Genomic DNA, 25,111 nt, shown 5'->3' with positions numbered 1-25,111 from the left:
CAGAGAGGCACGGAGATTGAAGCAATCTCCATGCCTCTCCACGATATTTCTGTTTCACAAGGCCGCCCGCCGCCCGCCTGCCTCCCGCCTGCCGCCCGCCTCACGCCTCACGCCCACATTATTGAATTAAATTAAAAGGCTAAATAAAACTTTAAAGCAAACTTACCTTATTGCGCCTCATCTTCCCGATCCTGGCTTTATTTTTGTAAACTGTGCATGCGCGGGAGCCTGCGCATGCGCAGGACTGCGCATGCGCTGTTTACAAAAATGAAGCCGGGATCGGGAAGATGCGGCTCAATAAGGTAAGTTTGCTTTAAAGTTTTACTTAGCCTTTTAATTTAATTGAATATTGCGGGCGGGAGGCGGGCGGCAGGCGGGGGGCAGGGGGGCAGGAAGCGGGAGGCGGGCGTGCGGCCAACTTCCGTTCTGCCGTGGAATGGGCAGAAATTTGCCCTGTTTTTCCGCCTTCTTTGCGGAAGGCGGAAAGTACACATTTCGGCCCATTCCGTGGGCGGAACGGAAATGTCCGCCCACCCCTAGTTTGGAGCCTGTAACCAGTCTAGCAGCAGCATTCAGAGATGCCCTTAGTGGCGCAAGGGTTTATTTGGGAAGGCCACAGAGGGTAGCGCTGCCGTAATCTAGCCTCGGTAGGACAAGCGCTTGGACCACCTGCTTGAAATCCTTAAGTGGAAGGAAAGGTTTTATGTTTCTGAGTGTCCTCATCTTGTGGTTTGCAGCCTTACGAATAGTGCTGATATGATTTTTCCTATTAAGGTGCTTGTCCATGGTGACTCCTAGGGATTTGGCTGAGTCTACGATGAGAGGAGTGCAGTTGAAAGCAGTGAGGTGACTCAGCCATAGGTCCAGCTTGGGGATGTGGTTCGGAGGGGAGATGAGCAGGAATTCAGTTTTTGAGGTGTTAAGCAGGAGAGGGTTCTCAGTTAACCAGTTTTCAGTAGATGTTAGGGTAGTGTTGAGTGAGATGATGTTTTCCGGGGATGCGATTTTCAAATAGAGTTGCGTGTCATCATCATACATGTGGAAAAGAATACCCGTGGAGTTTATTGTGTTAGCTAATGGTTCTAGGAAAAGGTTGAAGAGGATAGGAGATAAGGCAGATCCTTGGTGGACACCCATGAGAACTGGAGATGGCTGGGAGAGAGAGTGGTTAGCCTCGACTCTTTGAGACCTGTGGTGGAGGAAGGATGAGAACCATTGGAGCACCTGATCACAAACATCCATCCTGTTTTGTAGAATGGATAGGAGTTTCTCATGATTTACCGTGTCAAAAGCAGAAGAAAGGTCAAGGAGGATCAGGAGGCAGGATTCGTTTTGCTCGAGCATTTTTTAAATATCATCCATAACATGGGTGAGAGCCGATGCGGTGCTATGCCCCTTCCGAAAGCCGGATTGATGCTGGTCTAGGAGTTGATAGTTCTCTATGTGAGCACAGAGTTGTTATTGAACACATTTTTCAAGGAGTTTCACTAGGGTGGGTATGTTGGAGATAGGTCAGAAATTATTGAGATCAGTCTTGTCACCGTTAGGTTTTTTTAGTATAGGAGATACCTCAGCTGCTTTTAGGCAGTCAGAGATCGTGCCTTGAGATAGAGAAGCATTTACAATCCTTGTCCAGGTGGGGATGAGTGCATTCTTGATTTCCTTGAAGATGGCCGGGGGTAACGGGTCACTGAAGTGGTTGGATGGGTTAATACTCAAGAGGATCTTTTTGATGTCTTGTTCACTAAATAATAAGGTAAAGGAGCCCCAAGACGCATTGTTCTTGGCATTCTGGGGGTAGAGTTGAGCTTTACTAGGAGGTCAGGGGTGATGCTGCCCTGGAGGAGAGCAGTAAGGCCTTCTTAGAGGCGAGGTCAGTGGAGATGAGCTTTAATTTCTTAATGAAGAAAGCAGCAAGTTCGTCGCAAGAGGGTGGGCACCCGAAAGGATCAGAGAGGTTTGGACCTACGACTGATTGCTGTTTGACCAATTCGAAAAGTTTCTTGGGACGGTTTGCCGCTTGACCTAATTGGTGTCTGAAGTAGTTAGCCTTGGCACTCTTGATTTGTTTGTAGTAGAGGTTCCTAACCTCTCTTAGGAGTTTAAGTTGTACCAAGGAGGGATTTGCTCTCCAAGAACGTTCAACTGCCCTAAGGTTGCGACGTTCCGTGTTTAAGTTTTCATTATACCAAGGTTTGATACTTTTGTTGAAGCATTTTTATGTTGGATTGGAGCAATGTCATCCATGATGTTGGAGATGGTTGTGTTGTAGGAGTAATTGAGTAGCTGCACCTCAGTTAAGTCAGCTTGGGAGGTGAGGGCAGATGTACAATGGGCAGCTATCTTAACAGAGTTTATTGATCTGAGGTCCCTTTTCCATATCTTAGATTTCGCTGGTCGAGCCTTCCTCAACAGAAACTCCTTGTTGATATAAAAAAGGATGCAGTGGTGGTCTGACCAGTCACATGGGTAATGGAGTCCAGGGCGATGTCCTGCCCTTTCGAGATGATGAGGTCTAGGGTTTCTCCTTTATTATGAGTTGGTTGGTTACAGTGCTGAGTCAGATCATGATCATTTAGAAAAGCTTTAAGGCTTGAAACCGTGAGGTCTTTGGTGTTTGCCCAGTGAGGATTAAAGTCACCAAGGAAGATTTGAGACACAGCTTAGTCAACATTGCTAGAAATGATTTCCATTAATTGCTCAATGAAAGGGAGATTGTCTCCCGGGGGTGGTAGAAGGTGTGAAGTTTGCAAACCGGCAGGTTCTTACTTGAGATGCTGAGACAAAAATATTCACAGAGGAAGGGGCAGAGGACTCAGCATTTGAAATCGAAAGTGTGTTCCTATGAATACAAGCTAAACCCCCACCCAATTTCTTAGCTCTGTCTAACCTAATTATATCATGAGTGGGAGGTACTAAGAGGTCTAAGATAGGAGTAGAAGCGGGATTTAGCCAAGTTTCAGTGAGGATGATAATGTCTAAGTCCTTGTGTTGGATGAGGTCAAGAGAATATCCGTAGTGTGTTTGCTGGCTGACCTGCAATTTAGGAGTACACATTTAAGTCGAAGAGGATTAGGGGGGAAAGGATTCTGGGTGACGTTCACATGAGTGAGGTTGACCTTGTTGCTGCCTCTAAGATTGCGAGGAGGTTCTCTGCTAGGGTTGGAGAGGATGGATTGTATTTGTCTCTGCAGGCTCATGTTGGGGTTGTACCAAATAGGGTAAGAGATGTGCAAGTCCTGAAGATCTGTGGACGCGAGGAAGGACTCATATATTTTGGGGCGAGAGGGGTCGTCAGGCAAAGGGATGGATTTCAAGAAGGCAGGGGCTGAAGGCTTGTCCAGGGGATTTCTATCACTAGTGGGAGCCCTGGGCAAATTTGCAGGGGTGAGAAAAGAACTGAAGAAGGGGAAAAAGTCATTTGAGATGGCTTTCAGGTCACGTAGCTTAGAAGTTAGAAGGTGCAACTGTAAGGAAATCTCATCTAGGCGCGCAGCCAAGTCTGAGTGTTGAGGGAGAGGTGGAGACTGAGAAAGGGAATCAATCGGTGCCGGGGGGTCTCGGTGTAAGCCTATGGAGTTTACGGGGAAGATGGGGAGATCCAGGGCAGGAGGTTGATCATTTGAGGCTAGCATAGTTTCATGAACTTTTAATAGTGAGGTTGGAGCCTTAGTAAAGGGGGAGTGATCATTAAACTGAGGGTTAGGTCTAGGCAGCACCGGAAAGATTGGAATTGACCGATCCTGTTCGGTGGTGGGCAGTTGCTTGTACTCCAGCCTCATATGAGACAAAGGGAGAGAGCTGGGGGAAGGTGGGACAATCGTTGGAGGCAGTGCCAGTCGGTCAGCGGGGGATCTCCTTAATCGGGGAAGGGATAGACTCGGACCGGCTAGATGTGCGCCAGGTGAACCCGAGAAATCTCTCACTTTCAGATTCATGGGTCTAGATAGTTGGGGCACATCGACATGAGATGGAACCACTCTGTGATGATCTGGTGGTGAGGGGTGATTTAGATAGGGATGGGGAGGTGGCATTCGTAAAATAGCAGGGAGTGGACTCGTAGAGTCCTGAGAGATGTGAGGTTGAGTATGGGGGACATTAGGTTTCGAAAAAAACGCGTTTTTGAGTAACGGGAAGATGTTGGAAACCTGACACTGGCACACCTCTTGTATTCAGGGTTAGGGCATCAGAATCCTTGCTTCCTGGCTTTTTATGCTGTATGCTACTGCTATCGCTCTATGGTGGTCCTAGACTGCAGAAGCGTAAAAATGTCCCCATATGCTGGAATAAATATCGAAGCGCACCAGGGGCATTTGCTTTTATTTATCAAGAACAGATACTACTTGGGATGCTGACCAATCCACCATGCCACCAATGCATGGCAGACAATTTTTCACTTTTGTTGTTTCAGAAGTGACGTTTCTGGTCAAAAAGCACCAAAACACAGTAAACATTTAGATAACTTACCATGCACGGCTGTGCCAATGGAGATGGTAACTGGCCCGCTATACTCCAAATCACCCCCTTAATCATGCATGGCATGGAAGAGTATGTAAAAGGGAGGCACAAGGGTATAACTTTACGTACTCCAAAATCACTTTGTGAATAGGTCTCCTTACTCATCAGTTTGCGCACTTCACCTGCTGTGATCCGCTTCAACATGGGTATTCGATCAGTTTGTGTACATCATATCACGTTGCTCCTAATTAAAATATATTGAAGAAGCATGTTTTGCACTAATTTAATGTTGTACTTTTCTATCAGATAAAATTGTGAATATTACAGTGCTCAGAAACATTTTCGCAGTACAGTAGAATCTCTGGAATGCATTTTACATATTCGAAATCAACCTGAATAGAAACACTCTTAATGTTGTTTAATTTAAAAGCTATATATATATATATATATATATATATATATATATATATATATATATATATATACATATATATATATATATATATATATATATATATATATATATATATATATATATATATATATATATATATATATACATATATATATATATATATATATATTTATTTGTTTCATTTATTTATTTTAATAGAAAAAGAATTTCCAAAATTCATAAATTCAGCGCACTTACTGATGAAAACTCTAATAGGAGATCTGAACAGTTGCACTGTTGATTTGCCGACGACAACAACAGCAGGTGCGCAGACCGACTTCGGCACAGGACAGGCCTCTGGTGATGTTTCCCTCCTGCCGAGCCTCCAGCTTGATATGTGGACGAGCATTAATCTGAAACGGAACGTTAATAGGCCTCTCTTTCAGGCACACATTCCGGTGCATTCCTGCGCTATCATTGGTCCGGATCGTGGCTTCAGGCCTGGAATTTGGAGCTGGGAAACTCAGAGTGAGGGAAACAACAGCGCCAAGGTCACAAGGTAAGACATTTGATGCAGCATAAATTCTTGCGCTGTGATACACAACTGCCGGAGACGTCACTCAAACAGTAGCCCGAGGTAATAGAAACGGAATATGTCATTTTAGCGGCGCTTTTTCATGGTTAGCAGCATGAGACACTTTTGGAAGAAAAAACCTCTAATGATAAAGCATCCAGGTCAAATCAGTTCACCATGACATCACAGGGCTAAGCTGGACCTAAACAGGACACTGTGAGTACTCACCTAAAAAGTTTGTGGTAGCTGTATTTCTATTTATTCATCGACCTATTTATTTATGGCAATTAACGAGGGCGACCCTAACCACAGGGAAGCGAGTGAGGCATTCTAAATATAACAATTTGTGTACAATAGACCATCTTTATATTTTTAATTTCCACCGGCATTCTGTGGGAATCAGCGTCACTGGGACCCAGCTACAAAAGACAAGGGGGCAGATTTACAAGCCCCTTGCGCCGCTTTTACGCCGCCGTTGCGTCACTTTTGTGATGCAGTGGCGGCCCGAAAGATGCGCCATGCTGCAGGGTATTTACAATGTGACCCATCTCCCAGATGCATCACGTTGTAAAGCCCTGCACCAGAAGAGGCGTACCATCGCAGGGGGAGGCGTTCCGGCGCAGGAACGCCTCCCAAAAGTGGCTGAGTGAAATCTACAAGATTTCACTCAGTCATTTTGGGCCCATGCTGCGTCAAAACCCGGCGCCTGCTTGAAGCAGACGTGAGGATTGACGCAGCATTTTCAAGATAGGGCACCCGAGCCTTGCTGTAGCTGTGTCGGGCTTGCGACGCAACTCCAGCAATGCGCCGCTTTTACGGCACAGATGCGTCATGCATCTGTTCCGTTTTTGCCCCATGGTGCGCCGCATTGTAAATGCGGCGCAAAAAGGGTGGCGGAGCTGCGGCGCACAATTACTGGCGCATCCCTGCCGATATGCAGGGATGCGCCAGTAATTGTAAATATGCCCCCAGGAAACTAACGTACAATTGAATTGAAATTTGATGTTAAATTTTAAAACAAACTGTAGGAAAGTTGATCTTTTTGACATGGCTGCCCCCACTTTTTACCTGGTGTCAGTGTGTTTATACTGTAGAAAACCACACAAAGGACAGGGAGGGGATCCCTGTCCAGCTCCTCTTCTCAGGCGGTGCCCAGAGCTCTACCGGGTGGCCACTTAATTCTGCCATCTTGAAAATAAGATAAGCAGAGACCCCTTAGAGCATCTTACTGGTCAGTCCACCAGAGTAGCGTCCCTGACCCCCGATAGATGGGTCACTGCAGAAGCTGTCCAACCCCCTTCCTGGGTTACTTAGGGGCTCCCCTGAGGGTGGGACCCGAGGGGGCATATTGTCAAGCCTGGGCTCTAACAATATCGCCGCTTTATTGGCAGGAAACTGCCGATAAAGTGGCGATAATGGGCTTGATAATATGCTCCATGGAATTCCAATCGAAGCTCATGTTAAATTTGAAGGACATCTACCATGAGCTTCGATTGGAATTCCATAGAGCATATTATCAAGCCCATTATCGCCACTTTATCGGCAGTTTGCTGCCGATAAAACGGCGATAATTTTATCGCCCTGGCTTGATAATATGGCCCTAGATTCGTCTGGTAAAAGATTCCTCTGCAAGATTCACCTGCAAGAATCTTCCTCAAGACTCTTCTGCCGCTGGACACTGTATTCTGCTGCTGGACCTGGCTGAGACCCAAGTCAAGACTGCATCTAGTAGGAGGGCTCCTACTGCAACCTTGTCACTGTACTTTGCAGAGACCCTGCAACCTCCATGGCCGTGCATCCTTCAGAGTCACAAGGACTCTGGGTGCATCAAGGACAGTGAGAAGGAATATCCCTTGGAGTAAAGGAGTCACTGCCCTGCATACGCAGGCACCTCAATGACAGTGATTGGCTTGTGGATCCTGCTGTCTGACAGATGCTCCAAGACTCTGGTGGTGGTTTTGTGGCTATCCAGAGGTCTGGCCTGTCTTTTGTGCAACTTGAAAGATTGTGGTCCCACATTGGAGCTGCTGGAACCCCCAGTGCACCCCGTCTATTTGCTGTTGCCAAGGCTTTTTGGCTTTTCACTCTGGAGATCTTTGGGCTCCACAAAGCCCCAGCCTCAAGCACCACACAGCTGCAAAAGTGATGTCCTCTCTGCATCCCCTGCCATGTGGGCCTCCATCTTTGGAGTGCTGCTGAGAACTCCCTGTGACTCCCTGTGCCTGCTGCCAGAGGGTCCATCCGCCGCCTTCATTGTTTTCTGCTGGCTCTCCTGTTTGCTGAGTGCTGGCCCTAACTTACCTATAATGGGTGCGTCCCTTGGACCTTGCTGGCCCCCATTTCCGCATTTCATCATGCAATGTGCCTGGTCATTTGCTAAGGCTTGTTGTTGGTCCTGCTGGCTGCTGACCCTCCTGCCATTTGTTGACCCGCATGCGACAGTTTGTGGTTAGCCTACAGCATAGCCTGGATTCCACAGCTGCAACTTCAAGTCCCCCATTCCACAGTGAATTACCCCCAAGAATGGTTGGCATTGTGGCCTTGCACTTCCTGAACAACTCTGGGTGGCTTGGACTCTGTCTCCTCTCTTCCTAGATACTCCTCATCGGGAATCCAGGCCTGGGTTCCACCGACCTGGTCCACAGGTCACTGTAGCAGCTGGACAGCCGAGGTCCCCCATTGACTCCAACGGGCAGTTCCAACCACAATTCACACCTATACAACCGGGCTCCCTGGTGTAGGTATCCTGCTTCTCTGTGTATCCATGGGTGGGGTTTCTCTCCAACCTCCCTTGTTTCAACAGGTTTGCCCTCTGGGAAAGGTCCTGAATCCTCCTAAACATTACCGCAACCTCCCCATTTTCTTCTATGGACACTGACCCGGTGTATCACCTCTGCACTCGGGCACCTAGGGAAACCTAGCAACTAACCTTTGATGGTTCTGTGCTTCCCCTGTCCCTTAGATCCTTGGTTGGTAGTCTCGATTAGGCACCCTTTTCGCATTCCATTTTTTAGGGCTCGCTGAACCAATGGGCATGCGTTGTTCTGCGAGATTATAGTAGGCAAAACAGCTCTTGAAACCAGCGAGGATTGTCCCCAATGCATGTGAGGTACTCAAGTGCGACGCTTCCCCAGCACGCGCTTGTTTTGTATATGGGTTGGCCCCCGTAGTGGCCCATGTGTTTTATGTGCTTGCAGGTTTTATGCTATATTTGTTGTGTATGCATATCTCCAGATAGGGGACATACCAAAGTAGTCTAGTGATTGGTGTTATAATAAACACTACGTTATTTTTCAAAACACTGGTGTGGTTCCTTCCCGTGTGAGCATCACTGAGTGACCTATATGGTCAATGCATCGGCTTTACACCCTCCTGGGTAAGCCTTAGCTGCTCTCTGCAGCTACCCCTCCAGAGCTTTGGTTATCAGGGACCACTTTCACTATCACTAAGGGTTGCCTGGATTGAGTGCAGGGTGCATGACCAATAGGTGTACACCATATTCTGAGCCAGCCTCCTACACGAACCATGTAAACAAATAGCATATATATTCATTTGAACAAATACGATAAGGGATGATGTCTCAAATAATTACCCGGAGCACATGCCTAGTTAAATAAGCATCTGAACATTTCATAACCAATGTTAACATCAATTAAACCATGGCAACGTATCATTTTATATAAGATCTAAGATTGTGTCCTTACTTGTGCGAAAAAAGGTGCCACTGTACTTTGATAGATTTCTGATGTGGTTCAAATTCTGTTGTGGTATTGCCATTTGTCAACTGTGTTGGCCGCATCACTTAAACAGATGTGTGACAACAGTCTTTGAAACAGCCCACCATTAAACCTATTATGGTATTTGAGTTTGTTTATTGTAAACTGTGTAGTGCATGATGTTAGCTCTTAATATACAAAATGGCATATTCTGTACTGTTGAATTTGTTATTTTAATAAATAATGTTTGGCACAGATAAGCCATATACCAGTTACAACTATTGCCACTGATAAATTCTTATTTGGCACAAAACTGTTTGTGTTTCCTTCCACTGGGGCAGAGAGAACCGTCATCATTTATGGAAACAATCATGAGAGGCAAGCAATAATGAGTTTTCTTACAGACATGTGGTTTGCTGCTGCAGATAAACTGTGCTTCGTATTAAGACACATTTTACAGTATTGAAATATTAAACAAATTTCCCTTCAAAACTTGTTGTAAAACATGGCTATTTCGCCTATATGTTTTAGAAATTGTGCTGTAAAATGGATTGCTTGGCCCCATTTAAATAAACAAGCATTTGCAATGCAATAGGTCTCGCATTTGCCAGAGTTTGAGCTATTGGCATTGTAAATGGCAATGCATTTAAATGATGTGTTTTGAAAACCTGCAAGCGGTGCATAAACACGCACTTTGTATTTATAGACATTGCTTACGAGAAGCAAGGCTGGCAGCAAAAGAGGCGGAGTTACTGCCAGGCAATGACTATGCACTGCTTGCAGGTTTTTCAAAACACATACATAAAAGGCATTGTCATTTACAATGGCAAAAAAAGTCTTGCAAATACGAGACCTATTGCATTGCAAATGCTCCAAGGTCCTTGTGCTGACTTTCAAATATACACAAAATCCCATAACATGCCCCTACAATGTAAAAAAAACTTAATTCCTATTGTGCATTTGCAAACGACCCCTGGCATCCTGTAGATGATGAAGGTTCTTTACTAGTTAACTGCTTTTTCATACAGCAGCATAGTTTGCTATCACTAAAGTCTGTATTTTGTGTGCATAATTTCTGAGCAAGTGTCTTCCTTATCAGCAGAAAGAGGGCCAAATTAGACAAATAAAACAAATGTATCATCTCAGTTCATTTGTGGTCTCAAGAAAAGAGCAGGACAGACGGATTTGTGCTTGCAATGGTAAGCATCCAGCACCCCAATGCATATGTGTGATGTCCCAAGTTGAACATTTTCGTTCAAGAAATCTGACCCATTTGGCTTGTTGCCCTTATCTGCAGCGAAATATATTTTTTTAAAGTGCACCGATATATTGTGCGTTACGGAAAAACGAAAACCCAGCTTACTCGGGACCATTAATAAATCGTCTGTGCGCCAAAAGGTAAAAGGAGCTCAGTTTTAGGAATTATTGTGTCATACATTCACTCACACCAGTGTAATTCTTGCTCATTTATGTTCCTAAACCACAGACCAATATATGTATAGAAAGCCACAACTAAGATGAAGTGTTGAAATGAAAATTTCACCATGGATTACGCCTTGATGAGTGCATACAAGGTGAGCGAGTAGTTCCCTGGGTGTTGCACTATAGGATGCGTTAGAGGGTAGAAAGGGGCTGGAAATGACAGTGGTGTGGAATAAAAGTGAAAGGGCGGGCTAGGTGCGAAGAGAGGTTTTGGCTTGAGGAAGATGCGTTGTTTAAGCATGTGCACAAGTTGTTTGAGTATGCGCAGTGTGCAGAGGAGGCTGGCATAATGTGCGAGAGAAGGGCTGTCGGTGCCAGTTATGTTCAAGGAGGTGAGTGGGCAATGGCTTGTGATGCATTTGCGGATGGTGGAGCTCTCAGTGTATAATAGTGGAGGAGGCGCCGGTGGGCTATGCTGTGCCTTGGGGGCAGGTATTGTTAGCAATATGTGAAGCGCTGTGGTTTGAGAAGGGGCGGTTTGTTGATGTGTGAGCGCTAGGATGGGTGTTTTGAGTAAGGAGGTGAAAAAGGAAGATAGCTTGCAGTTTCTATGTGAGAATGCCTGTCACGCCATGGAAAGTCGCCCCTAGTGGAGTCCTCTGAGAAGCCGTGAGAGTTTTGAGAAGGTAAACAGCCACTCCCCCTACAGTCCCCATCAAAGTGTGCAGCCAGTACCTGCTGGTGTTGTACATTTCCACTGTCCATCCTACGCAGCACCCTCTCGGCGGCTCCTTCACAGCGCCCCCTGAATCGCCAACTATATTACCAGCACAGCTGCAGCAATTCTCCCTTAACATTAACGTACACATTAAGCCTGATTCACGTAACATAATTATATTGAGAGGGGTGGTTTCCTAAGCTCCTGTGGAGTGCTTTGCTGGAACAGAAGTAATGTTTTGGGCACACATGCAGATGTATACCTGCATTAACCACTCAGCATCGCTTGTTCAAAAATCCACTTTTAAGACCCAAGCATGGTGCTTTGTTGGCAGGAATACTATTTGTTATGGGTAGGAGGAAAAAAGGTGGTGACTGTTGTAATATGTCATTACTTTGTAACAGCGTGGAGCATTGTTCGTCCACTACCTTTTCGACCATTAGAGTCCAAAAGTGTCCAAGGATGTTCTCAAAAAGCTAGGATAAATCAAAGTACGCTCCCCTGTTATCTCGCACAGCCACGCCCCTCTTCAGCGTTATGCTGCTCCGCATGGTTTTATCTTTTGGGGAGGGGGCATGAACCACTGACCCTCCCAAAAAGCACACAGTCCACCATGGCACCCTTCATACTTTCAAAGTGTACAAATGGGCGACCAATAGTCTGAATGTCACAGTCATTAATGACGTCCCCCCAGCAAACCTTGAAAAAATTGTTTACCTTCCCTGTCCCATCCCGCTGCAGCTGCCTCGGCCAATATACGCCATCCCTTAACGCCCTGAAGCCTTTTTTGTGGCACTTCACAACATTGCAGAACAGATCACTAGTTCAGTCGGACTGAAGAAAAACCTTCCTGCAGATGAAGCAGCTTACCTCAAGACCTTCCCCACGGTTTGTAGGACCCTTTTGCAACTTAACCCGGTCTTCGAGCTGGGAGAGAGTCCGCAACGGTCCCTGCTGAAGCTCCTGTGATGGCGGACCATGATAGGGAGAAGGAGCAGGAAGGGGCGTAGTGGGAGGGGAGGGATGGGAACACGGGCGAAAGCACCATTGTTACAACAAATGCTCATATATGTAAATAAAGAGCTTATTTCTGACATTGACAAAGAGAAGCGAGACTGAAAGAGACATGTGCGTGTTGTGCCTCACAGAATACCGGAAACGCCGAGAGCAAAATCGACGGCCGTGCGCGTGCACATCTCCTGTATGCTCTGGCACAGCGAGCAGGAGACAGGGAGGGACTGGCGATGTGTACGTGTTCACATATCCTGTCCGTACGCATGCACATCTCCTGTACCCCTTCGGCCAAGAAACCGACAACAATAGAACTCGCCAAGGCGAGTAGCACATGCATTGCATCACTTGGTGAGACCTAACAAGGCGAGCAGCGCATGCACTGCGTCCCTAGGCGAGACCTACAAATCCTAGGAAACAAATCCCAAAATAACTCATGCAGAGGGATGGTTTCTCCTGCTTGGTTGGGGGCAATAAAAGGCTGGTAATAAAACAATTTGAAGGCTTTCTCTGGTCCCAGTCTAACCTTAGACCAGCAGTGACGCTTCAGATGCTGTCCCAAGCAACATTATACTACTCCCTGAAATCAAAATACTCTTTATTATTGATATAATTGATACATTTTACTCTGCTTGAGGCATATCTTCTTTCTAGTCCCTCCAGTATTTTTGATTTTGCAATTTGCAAAACCTTTGCCAAGATGAGTCATTAGTAAAAAAAAATACTTTTTTCAAATACCTCCGCAAAACCTAAAAGAAATCCTTTGTGAAACTCTTTTTTGTTGACCCTGCGCTAGGCCAGTAAAAGAAAGCTTGGAAGGAAAGGGGTGTTTGTTGACATCTTGGAGATACAGTGCCCGCCTCCTGTAAAGACACAGCCAGGAGGTAGAGAATGCAGGAAACTGAGACTAAGCAAGTGTGTTAATGTTCTGGTCTCCTTTGGCAGTCTCAAACCCTTGCCCCCATTGCCCTGATCCTCTTGCTTACCCCCTGGCCCTAATTAGCACACCCCACCTGGACAGTACTCCTAAATGGCACTTCTCTCCCTAGTCTCCAGCCCCCCCCCACCCTCTTTGTTCTCCCCCACCAGTACTCCTCCTTCTCCCTCCACCTTCCTTGGCACCCACTTTCTTACTCTAATTCCACCCACTGCTTCCGCCAGCTCCATCATCATGCACAATTAGTGGTGTGAAATACACGGTACTGGAGGGACAGTGGTGTAATGAAACTGAGGGGGCACCCCTGGAAAATACATGGAGGGGGCCCTACGAGCTCCAAACCCACTATGGAGCTCTCAGGCTAGGGACCTGCCTGGAGATCAGGGCCCCCGCACCACGGGGGCTGAGGGGGAACATTGTTATGCCACTGTGAAGAGAGCCATTACTTTAGTCCTCTCCACCCTACTCACATCTTAATTTAAGGTCGGAGGAGGGTGAAAGATGCTAAAGTAACAGCTCCCTGCACCACCATGTATTTGATGCTGGGAAGCGTGATGGCAAGGCAGTGACAAAAAGATCACAACTTTAAAATTGAAATATCCACCCTCTCTTGCACAAAACATTTGTCTTCTCACATCTGTCACTAAATGTGCCTGTCACAAAAATACCACAAATTTTGGCTTTTTGCTTCTTTGGGCTGCAATATATTTATGTTGAGGCTGCACACTTTGGCAGATACACAACAATATCCTGGGTGGGGGTGGGAGGAGGATCTTTCTATAACTAAGTTCATGAAACCTAAACTTCACATCTTTCTCAGCACCAATGATACTCTGCATGGCCATGGCATGTGCTCTTCCAACCCCTGAAGTGTGTGAAATACTACATCCAGGGGCAATGCTAGTTAGCTCCTCTTCAGGCACCTTTACTATTGGGCAATCATGCCATGATTGACTGGAACCTTAACAGCCTCCAATTATATTTTGCAGGTGGGTCCTGTCCTTTAAAAGTAGACCGGATAGAAATGAATCAGTTGACAGTCAGTTGATGGTTTCATGATCAGAAGACTGGCTGAAGAGATGGGGTTTTACCTCTTTCCAGAACCTGAAATTCTGCTTCAAGACAAAAGGATAGCAAGATGCTGTTATATCTATTGATGCAGTGGTGCCAATCATATGACCAGGAAGGCCAGATCAATGCCAGAGTTTCAGGATATCTGTATACATTTACATACAATAAATCTAAATGGGAATCTTTAGCAGTCTGTAGTTATCCTGAAAATCCCCCATGAATCTGGCTGTCCAGAATCTATGTTAGAAATTCATCTGATAGAGCCTAATGTGTTGATTCCTCACCTCCATACAGTGTATTCCTCACTTGGTTTGTAGAAAGCACCTGGTCAGATGACCTCTGTTAGTGATATTTGTAATGATGTATAGGTGTGAGAAGGGGAAGGGTTTTGTATGAATGGGTTATTGTTTTGAGGTCAACCTGTTTCTGAATTGGTAGATAATGCACTGATTTCTGGCACAGGAGACATGGTCTGATAGTTTCAGGTGAGTGAGTTAACTCAGCTTTGGGCCTTCTGGAGCTTGACTGTAAAACTGCTATAAAAGCCATAGTATTGATCGAGCCATGACAACCCCACTGCCTGCAATGACAAAGGGGACCAAGGAGGCAGGAACAGCAGAAGCAGATTTCCTTATATGAATGTGTGTATTGATAGTTATGCAGTGCTAACCTAGGTGGGTAACAACAGAGCACTTTAAATCAAGGATGGATTGTATGATGAAGATACATATTTTCACGTTTATACATTTCATAACTATTTGGAGTTTGAGGCACAGGCAGATAATGGGAAACTAGGATTAGACCTGAGGTCATCTGTTTTGTAAGAGGTGGAAGAAGGCAACATTGATGATCTGATTATCGTGTGTCCTTGGAAGCCACTTCCGGAGTTCAGATAGGCTGTGAGGGATAGAGTGGAAGGCCTATGCAGGAGGCTATTGGAAAGGATGGAATGTGAATTTAAAAGTAGAAACTAAGGGCCATATGCATGAAAACATTTTCCCATAGACACAGAATGGGCAAAACCCTTGAATGCATCTGGCCCTTAATCTTTAAACCTTTGAAGGAGAACTCCTTGCTATGCACCCATCGTAAAACTGGAAACAAGAATAGCCCCCATGAATCCTCCGATGTACAAACCCTGATTGCATTTGGACATCAAATTAAGTATCATCAATTTCATGCGGCAGCCAGAGATGTGACTTCAAATGTCATTGTCTTCGGCTATCACAGATGTTGAAGAGGACTGACCTCACAGGTTGATCACTATCCACAAGTATTAGCATTAACCACATGTGGGTCAGTGCAAGAGAGGTAGAGTTTGCAGATTTATAAATGTCAGTGATCATCAGAACTGTATCTAAGGGGAAGCCAGTTAGTATAAAAAGCATTCTCACAATGGTAGTTGGGTCCGAAGACCTAGACTGTAGGAGCCAATTCTAGAAAATAAATTCTCAGTACTGGAAGTAGAACTATAGTAGTTCTCTTTTACATACTCTTGCAACTATTGTGAATCAACCCAGATATGTCCATCTCCCTGTTAGTAAAAATGCATAAAGGGCACAGTCCTTTCTATTCGTACTAATTGTGTACGAATAGTCCCTGAATATTCCCATTTAATTCCCATTTTAGATGTTTTGGGGTCAGTTCACAAAGTCATGTAGGTGTTTGTGAAAGAATACTACAAGGGTACTACTTCACCAACTTCAAAATACCTTCTGAATTGGCCCCAAGGTGTGCCTGTGCCGCAGTTCCCGGGGGATTGGCAATACTGGAAGGCACGTGTACCCTGAAAATTGAAGTGTTCATTTTCATCAACCCCTTCCTTCATCCCCTGCTCGCCACATGGCAGGGGAGTGGAAATGTGGAAATGGAGTGATTAACAGGGATTAACACCTTGTTAGTGACTCGTAAGGGGCTGCCGTAGAGAAACCTTTCATGTTTTAAGACTGTGCTCTGTTCAGCAACTTTTCAGTCGTGTTTGTTTAAGACGAAGGTGGGTTGGGAGAGAAGGGAAAAATTGCACATCATACCTACTAGTATTTTCACTTGGGTTCAAGAGCACAGACAATGTTCTCTGTTTATCTGTCAACTTTTCCAAGTTGACCTTCTTCAGAAACACAATCGTGACCCATATGTGTCAAATGTGTTTTTATTTTACCTGCCAAAAGCAATTCTGTAGAATGTTAGGTTGCACATTAATGTATTAAAAAATATAGAGCTCTTGGAACCAGTCAAGCAACATTACTTGTTGCCCCTTGCCCTCCTTAAGTACCCTTGCCTGTGGCTCTTGCCCTTAAATCTGGGTAGAGCTAATAGGGAGTAGTACTAACTAGCTCTGCGGTCAGCAATGCTACTGTCTGTTACCTGCTCTACGTATGTTGTCGCATATGGTTCTATACATTACTGGCACTAAAAATATTGTTGACATTAGAGCACATCTTTTTGTCTGTGATTGCCATGTTAATATTCCCAACCCTGGACCATTCAAGTATAGTTGTTGGCTCGTCGTCTTCTTAGTAGGGCACACTACAATGTTGGGGTTTTATGTTACTACATGCCACACCACTACATATGCGGACATTACATAATTTCTGGTATGTGGGCACTCACCATAAACCTTTTTAGGTTACTGTTACCTTTGCCTTTTTTAGAATTAAATAACGCTTAACCTATTGTATATAACTTGCATTTTAATAATATATGGCCAGATTCATCAAGCTGAAAACGGCTCGCAAAGGGCCAGATTCTGAGAATCCGAAGCCAGATTCATGAAGCATTTTTGCGGGCGCAAACGGTGCGAATCGCAGAATTCGGCCGATTGCGCCCGCAAAAATTGCATTAGAAATTCATCATTGGGTCATGTACTCGCAAATTGAGAAATCGCAAAAAATTGCGATTTTTCAAATTGCGATCACATTTAAGGAATCTCAATTTGAGATTCCTTAAATGATATTCATGACCCAATATAAAATTGCGAATTCGCTATTTTTGGACGCAATTTACCGCGAGGTCAAATCTCGCGGTAAATTGCGAAAACTCAGAAAAATGCATTTAAATGCATTTTTCTGAGTTGCATGTTACACGCACACATGTCCTTTGGACATGTGTGTGTGCAACACCTGTGTCACATTTCATTTGAGGGGTGCTACAGGGTGTCCTGTGGACACCCCTGGCACCCTTCAAATCGCAATCTTATTTGCGATTAGCTAATTGCTAATCGCAAATAAGGAATACTCCCCATTCATTTCTATGGGCCTTTTGGCCCATAGGAATGAATGGCGAGTTATTCCTTATTTGCGATTAGCAATTTGCTAATCGCAAATTAGGAATCAGTAGGAATCGCATTTTATTATGCGATTCCTACATGAAAGCCGTTTTGCGAGTCCTTAATAGCGAATCGCTATGATTCGCTATTAGGGGCTCGCAAAACGGCCCGTTGATGAATCAGGCGGCTGGCCCTTTGCGAGCGCTATTTTTGCATTTGGAATTCATCATCCCAAATGCAAAAATCGCATTTTTAGAAATCGCATATTTGCGAATAATTGCATTTAAGGAATCTCAATTAGAGATTCCTTAAATGCAATTCAAGAAGCATTTAAAAATTGCGAAATCGCTATTTTTTGCCGCTATTTACCGCGAAGTCTGACTTCGTGGTAAATAGCGAAAACTGAGAAAAATGCACTTTTGTGCATTTTTCTCCGTTGTATGTTACACACACATGTCCTTTGGACATGTGTGTGCGCAATATCAGTCTTCATTTTCATTTCAGGGGTGCTACAGGGTGTCCTTTGGACACCCCTGGCACCCTTGAAATCGCATCCTTATTTGCGATTAGCAAATTGCTAAAAGGCCCATAGGAATGAATGGGGAGTTATTCCTTATTTGCGATTAGCAATTTGCTAATCGCAAATAAGGAATGTGTAGGAATCGCAATTTATTTAGCGATTCCTACATGAATCCCGTTTTGCAAGTCCTTAATAGCGATTCCTTAATAATCGCTATTAAGGACTCGCAAAACGGGGCAATGATGAATCTAGCTGTTAGTAGGGAGTGTCCATTATTAATCGAGAAGTCTCAATCTTACAAACTTCCTAATTTCACTCACTAAGCTTTGGCCCTGGTGATCGCAGGGGCTTGTGGATGAAACAAATAAATCAAAATAATAGCCCTGCCTAGAAGTGGGAAGTGATAACATAAGAAGGTGGGAGAGATGACGTAAGACGAGAGGGAGATGTCAAGGAGGTGGTCTTGTTTAGGAGAGACTGACCGGGACCTGGTTGTGGAAATGTTATAAACATATAGAAACCTAACTCCCCCAATGAAAGCGGTGATGAATTCCACATGGGGCCAGGGGATCATGAGATAAAGTAAAGGAGTCTTGAGGTAGGCGATAGACTGTGCAGCAGTTTTACAAGCCCTGCACTTCGGACCTAAGGATTCTGCAGCAGCCTCGGATTTGGAGATGGTTGTAGGTCACCTATGTACTAGGGATGTGCCAAATTTGCATAATTTGCTTTTACATAATGACACGAAATGCCCACGAAATGAAACGTAATTACATCAAATGCAAAATTGACATTTAGTGCTGTTTTAAATGCTAAAATGCAGATGAATTTAGTGCTAGAAAGAAATAGTGCAAATTAAAGAACAGCGAACAACAGCCTCTCGCGCTCAGTTACTTGCATTCTTTCCTTGTGTTTGCAGTACATTTTCACAGTAAGTGGTTCTACATGTTTACCTCAAATGGCACGTAAGTATGCGATGTGATGTAATATCGTAATTTGTGTCACATAATAAACGTAAAATTGTGCTAAATACGCCGCCGTAAGGCAAACCTTGCCCAGGCCTACATTGTACACATATACCATACACTTGTTATGTTATGGTAAAATTTGTTAAGCGCACATTCACCAGGCGGTTTCTTGGCGCTAAGCAGGATCAGTTCCATGTACAGTAGCAGTGAGTTTAATTGAAAGCTTGGGCGAATAACCATGTTTTAAGTAGTTTCCTAAAATGGACATAGGAAGTGGCCAAGCGCAATTCACGGGGAAGGGAGTTCCAGAATTGAGGTGACAGGGTCGAGAACCTTAGACCTCCATGTTTTTTGCGTTTGAATACACAAGGGGTCAACAGGTTCATGTTTGAAAAACAAAGGTCGTGGGAGGGGACATACCGATGAAATTTGGAGGCAATGAAGGCTGGGCCGCGATCAGAAAGGACTTTGTAGATCGTACAACCTAGTTTGAATAAGCAGCGTTGGGTCAGAGGGAGCCAATGAAGGCTCTTCAACAGAGGTCTCACATGGTGAGACTTAGGCTGACCATAGACTAGCCTGGCGGCTTGGTTCTGCACCAATTGCAGCCGGCATAGTTGATAGGCTGGAATGCCGGTATACAAAGAGTTAGGGTAATCAATATGTGATATAACCAGGGCTAGAATGACTTGCATCAGGGCCTCAGTGGTTAAATATCTGCTTATTTTCCGAATTCTTTGCAGGTCAAAAAAGCAAGCAGAGACCACTGAGCTCATCTGGGCCTACATGATGAGGTCATTGTTGATCACAATTCCCAGGCTTTTGCCCGAGCTGACTGGGCGTGGGGGGCACCCCAATAGTGGAGGCCAAGAATTGAAGTTCCAGGAATTTGCTAGGCCGCCCGTGAGAATCAGCTCGGTTTTATCGGGTTTAATTTAAGTTGATTGATATTCATCCAGTTGCTAATGAATTTCATTGTAGACTGAAAACTCTCCATTGACGAAGGGGATGAATCGATGTTAAACACTAGCTGGAGGTCATCAGCATAATTAAAGGTTACAACCTCTCTCTTGCGACGGGCCAGAATAAGGGGAAAAAAATACAGATTGAAAATAAGGGGAGAAAGGGATGAGCCTTGTGGAACCCCACAATTTAGTCTTCTTTTTGCAGCCGAAAAGCTGGCAAAGCAGACAGCTTGAAAACGATAACCGAGGAAAGAGATGATCCACCTCAGCGAAGGGCCCCGGGTCCCGGCGCATCTGACACGGTCGACCAGCAAATGGTGGTCGACCGTGTTGAATGTGGCCGAAAGATCCAGGAGCACCAGGGCTTGCGTGGTGTTCTGCACAGCCCCCCCTCTTAGATCGTCAAGAGATGCCAAAATGACAGATTTGGGGGAATGTTCGGGTCTAAATCCTGCTTGATGTGAGTCCAGGTAGCGAGATTGCTCTACAAAGGTGCTGAGGCAGTTGGCAACATGGGCTTCTAGGACTTTTCCCAGAAAGGGCAACAGCGATATTGGGCGAAAGTTACTAGGAGTTAAAGGGTCGGTGCCTGTTTTTTTCAGAATTGGAACAACTTCAGCACTCTTAAATAAATTGGTAACAATGCCTTTGGTAAGGGAGTTATTTAGGGGCGATATTGGGGGTTCTGGGCAGTGATGGAAGACTTTCCAAAGGATGTGAGGGGGACAACAGTTCGTTGGGGATCCAGAGCAGACTTTTTTGTGGAGGGAAAAAAAGGCATCTTAAGTAATAAGGGGAATTTGATCAAGCTGATGAGAATTTATGTGTGAGTCTTGAGGATCTAATAGTGTGGTAGCCTTAGGAATACTAGATTTAATGGTAGCGATTTTTTCAATGAAATATGTATTAAGAGAATCGCATAGGGATTGTGACGGGGTGGGTGTTGCAGTGACACAGTCTGGTTTGACAAGTTCATCTACTATAGAGAAGATGTCCTTGGCTTTATTAGTAGATTCTAAAATTCTAGAAGAAAAGTTTTCAGATTTAGTCATGAGGATGGCGCTTTTGTATCCTTTGAGTGCGGATGTTAAAATGGATTTTTTGTTAGGGCAGTAATCCTGTCTCCACTTGCGTTCAGTTTGTCGCAAGGCCAGTTTCTCCACCTTCAAGATGTCCGAGAACCAACGTTGAGCGTCCCGGGGCCTGTTATTTTTATATTTCTTCAGGGAGGCAATGCTGTCTCTGGCAGATTCCAGCCAGGCGTTAATATTTTCTGCCTGGGTGTGAGGAGATACCGACTGACCAGAGGGTGCAGAAGTGGCTAGTAAGGCACAGAATTCTGTTGTGTCTACCCGGCTCCAATTTCTGGCCATGATATAGCCTGAGGGGGAAGCTTTAGGAGGAGGTGTACTCAGGATGGAGAAGGTAATACGATAATGATCTGCCCATGTGCAAGGGAAAATTCGAAGATCAGTAATCTCTAAGTTAGAAGTCCAGACCTGGTCTAGGGTATGTCCCTTGATGTGGGTAGCTACCTTAATATGCTGGGCGTAGTTCATTCCCATTCGCAGGTCGGTAAATTCAACCGAGCAGGGGCTTTTCCGTGCATCATTAGGCCAGTAGTTAAAATCACCAATTATCAACACTCTGGCGTGATTTATAACTAATTCGGCAATTGCATTGCCCAGTACTTGCGGGAATGTAGGCATGTGGAGTGGAGGCCTGTAGAGTAAAGCACAAATGAAGGGGGAATGATTGGATTCAAACTTGAGTAAAAGGCTATCCACTGATGGAATACCAAGTGAGACTAGAGAGGTGAAATTGTGTTTCTGTGATATTACAGCTGCTACCCCTCCTCCAGCTTTAGTATTTATCTGGGATAGCTGCTAGGATATCAGGACTGGACTCGGCCGTCAGCCAAGTTTCTGACAGGAGGAGGATATCAGGTTTATCAGTGTCTAGAAGATAGAAGATCTCGAGTTGATGCTTTACCATCGATCGGGTGTTTAAATAACAGATCAACAGTTCCTCCTGTCCCAGACATACAGGAGTAATAGGGGCATTTTGATGCTCACCGTTATTTATTAGGGGCTCCTGACCAAATGTTATCGAGGGAGATTTACAGTCGGTTTCCTTATGAATCAGGATCCCTACCTGGTCTATTAAACTCTGGGTATTAGGGTCAATGGCCCAGTTCCCCTCAAGTGAGTTGAACTCAAATGCCAGATAGCATAGGAAATGGGCATAGTGTATGGCTCCTAGCCCCGGCCGGCCACGGATGGGCACAGACGGGTTTGCCTTTGGTGCGCATTTGGCACGCCCGCTGCGTGTGTCCGCTGTGTGTGTCCGCTGCGCATCTGGGTAATCATTGGATTTAAGGTGAATTCTTTCCGGTAATGGTCCTGGAATGACCGCCCACTGAGTGGAGCCTCATCCCTCCGAGCAAACAACTACAGAGTCGGTCGGATCGGGGACCGGCAAGTGCAAGGTAACCGGAGTTAAAATAATTATAACATTACAAGATATTGCAGGATGTAATTACACACACAGAAATATGAAAAGCAGATTTCAAGATAAAAACACACTCTACCCCCGCTGCTGTCACACTGCTGCACGTCGGAGTAGTCACAACGTTTTTTATGGGAATTCTTTCCGGAAATGGTCCCAGAATGACCAGCCCACTTGGTGGAGCCTCGTCCCTCCGAGCAAACGACTACAGAGTCGCGTCAGAACGGGGAATGGCAAGTGCAAGGTGACCGGAGTTAAAATAATTATAACGCTAAAAGATATTGCAGGATGTAATTACACACACAGAAATATATAAGGCAGATTTCAAGATAGAAACACACTCTACCCCGCTGCTGTCACACTGCTGCGAGTCCAAGTAGTCACGACTTTTAAGTGAATTTTTTCCAGAAATGGTCCCGGAATGACCAGCCCACTGGGTGGAGCCTCGTCCCTCCGAGCAAACAACTACAAAGTCGTGTTGGAACGAGGACCGGCAAGTGCAAGGTAACCGGAGTTAAAATAATTATAACGCTAAAAGATATTGCAGGATGTAATTACACACACAGAAATATACAGGATTAAAACACACTCTATCCCTGTGGCTGTCACACTTGCATATGTAATTTACGCACTGCGTTTATTATGCATGATTCCCAACAAAAGGTAAGTGAATTAGCAAAAAGAGATTATTAAGCCCATATATAAGCACAGTTTACATTGTGTATTAGCTTGCGCAAGATTTAAATATGAGTGTTATTGTAAAATGTACTTATTCACAACAGTTGCAGACTTATCACAAACCTCAAAATCAGTCCCTTATTGTTTTTAACTTTTTGAGTCTGTTCCTTACATGTAATTTTTCCTTACCTCTTTGACTATCATATATTTGATATGCTCACTTTGGGTTCATGGATTGTTAGGACCAGTAGGTGTTTGAAATGTGCCCTTCCGGGAGGGTCACCTCAAATTTTGCCTACTGTTGGTGAACCCATTTTTGTGTTGGCATGAGAACTTTACCCCTGCCAACCAGTGTGCTCTCCAGTGTACCAGAGTGCTCTCCTGTACAAACTTGCTAAAATTGCCACATTTCATTTAGTTGTAAGTCCCTAGCAGATACTACTGGTACCCAGGACCTGTAAATTAAATGTTATTAGTGGGCAGCAGCACTCATTGTGCCACTCACTAAAGTGGCACTATGAATACAGGTCTCCAGGCCTGCCATTGCGCAGTTTTAAAATGCCATTTCGACCTGGCACAAAGAAACAGTTTGCCAGGCCTGAAACTTCCTTTTTTAATACTTATCAGTAAACCCTTTAGGTAGGCCTTAAAAGCCCATAGATAAAAAAGAAAAACAATTGTTCCCTTCGGGAGAGAGTTTAAGCCTATATTTCCTAGGCAAAGTATTTATTATTTTTTAAAACAATTTTATTAACTGTATAACATTCTTCACACGTGCTCCAAAAAGAGTTAGGGGCTGATTATGATGTCGGGTGGAAACCCTCCTCCCGACAGTTGGAATCTCCTCGACCGTGTTTGACCCCTCCGAACAACTCAGTCGGTTTACATTCCGACCGACCGTTTCTGATGTTCACGGTCTGAAAGTAAACCGTGAGCTCATTCTGAATCGGTTCTGACTGGCTCTTGGAGAATTTGTGTCGGTCAGAACCACATTGTGCACCTCTATGGACAGAATTTCCGACCGACTGATTATGATGTCGATTTCCAACAGCCTTTCCGAGTCGGCCTGTCCCACACGAAAAGGCTGTCGGAAAGCTACTTTGGGGGCCCCAAGCACGGCCCTCCCTTGTCTCCGCGGTTTAAGGTGGGTGGTCGAGGGGGTACCTAAGGGACACCCCTGTAAAACCCTGCACTGTGTGGCAGGCACAATGGGGTGCCTGTGACAGGGTGCAGGGTTTTACACACACACACCCCATTTCCCTATTGGAGCCTGTGTTACGGCCGGTTGTCAGGCGGAACACAAGCTCCCATAGGAACAATGGGACTCTGACAGAACAGTGTTCGTTCACATCATAATCGGTCGGGTGAAACCGCCGAGCGCAAGTCGGTCGGTCCTGATTCTGAGACAGTGACGGGCGGAGGCTTTCCACCCGACATCGTATAGAGGCCCTTACTGTTTTCCACTTTTTCTTGGGAATTTTTGATAGTTCAACATTGCCTACTCAGAGATCAACACGCTGATTCCTAGAAGATGTCCAATTGAGATTTTCTTGGCATAGTATATTTATTTATTTCATCACAGTGCAACATTCTGTATTTTTTTCAGACTCCACAATTAAGTCCAATCCATTACGTGAGTTTTCTCTTCGTACTAGTAGGTTTCCTTCTGTATTTTGTTTTGAGTCCTGCAACATTTGAGATGTATGCTAATTAGTTTGGCCGTTTCTTTTTCCTTTTCTCTTTTTTTCATTTGAGGTTGGTTCCATTAATTTTGTTCTGATAATGACCCTGGCTAAATCACTTTCTATGGGGTCGAAACATCGGCAATTGGACCAGTGGACTGATATGATCTATTTTGATGTACACATGTGATATTAAGTCATGCTGAGACTCTTTAACTTTATCA

This window comes from Lissotriton vulgaris, chromosome 12 (genome assembly GCF_964263255.1).
Source record: "Lissotriton vulgaris chromosome 12, aLisVul1.2, whole genome shotgun sequence".
In the NCBI taxonomy this organism is placed as follows: Eukaryota; Metazoa; Chordata; class Amphibia; order Caudata; family Salamandridae; genus Lissotriton; species Lissotriton vulgaris.
Note: the sequence above shows the minus strand (reverse complement) of the source record.